The following is a 625-nucleotide window of genomic DNA, read 5'->3' on the forward strand; positions in this document are numbered from 1 at the left end:
CAAAATGTTTTCTATTCTTTTGAATTATTTATTCATTTTTAATTTCTTATTTTTTTCTCTCATGCTTTTGGATTTAATATTGAGATAATTTTATAGAATAAAAATTTATTATTCCATGAAATATATAAAAATGCCTTCTATATGAATACTCGAGTTTTTTTCATGGATTGTAAATTTTAATATTGCCATGTTCATTTATTTATCAAATATAAGTAAATTAACAACTTAAGGTAGAGACTAATAGCATATGAAAAATAAAGAATAAAGAAGAAAAACAAAAATAGCGGTACATGGGAGTGTGTGCCATATACAAACAACACGAAACAAAACACTGCGTAGTAGTAGCACGTGCCAAATTTTACCAAACTTACCAAGACACATTAATTAAGCTTTTTAAACCATGAATCACTAACACTTCGTTGAGTTATCGTGTCTACGTTAGATATATTTTGGACACGATATTCATCGACACTCGTTCGATACGTGTGTCAGCTATATCCAACCATATCTTAATAAAAAATAAAAAATTAATAAAAAGTAAAAAATTATTCTCTGGACACATTTAGACACACCTAAATACCATCACGTATCAGCGTATCCAATCTTATTCTTAACATATATTCTT

General features: G+C 27.0%; 1 protein-coding gene across 1 annotated transcript in view; it reads left to right on the forward strand.

Moving 5' to 3' along the window:
- LOC107645043 (ankyrin repeat domain-containing protein 2A) overlaps positions 1-625 on the forward strand; it is an 8,746-nt gene that overhangs the window by 3,056 nt on the left and 5,065 nt on the right. The gene's annotated exons all lie outside the window — the stretch shown is intronic.

The sequence above is a fragment of the Arachis ipaensis genome, chromosome B05, assembly GCF_000816755.2.
Source record: "Arachis ipaensis cultivar K30076 chromosome B05, Araip1.1, whole genome shotgun sequence".
NCBI lineage: Eukaryota > Viridiplantae > Streptophyta > Magnoliopsida > Fabales > Fabaceae > Arachis > Arachis ipaensis.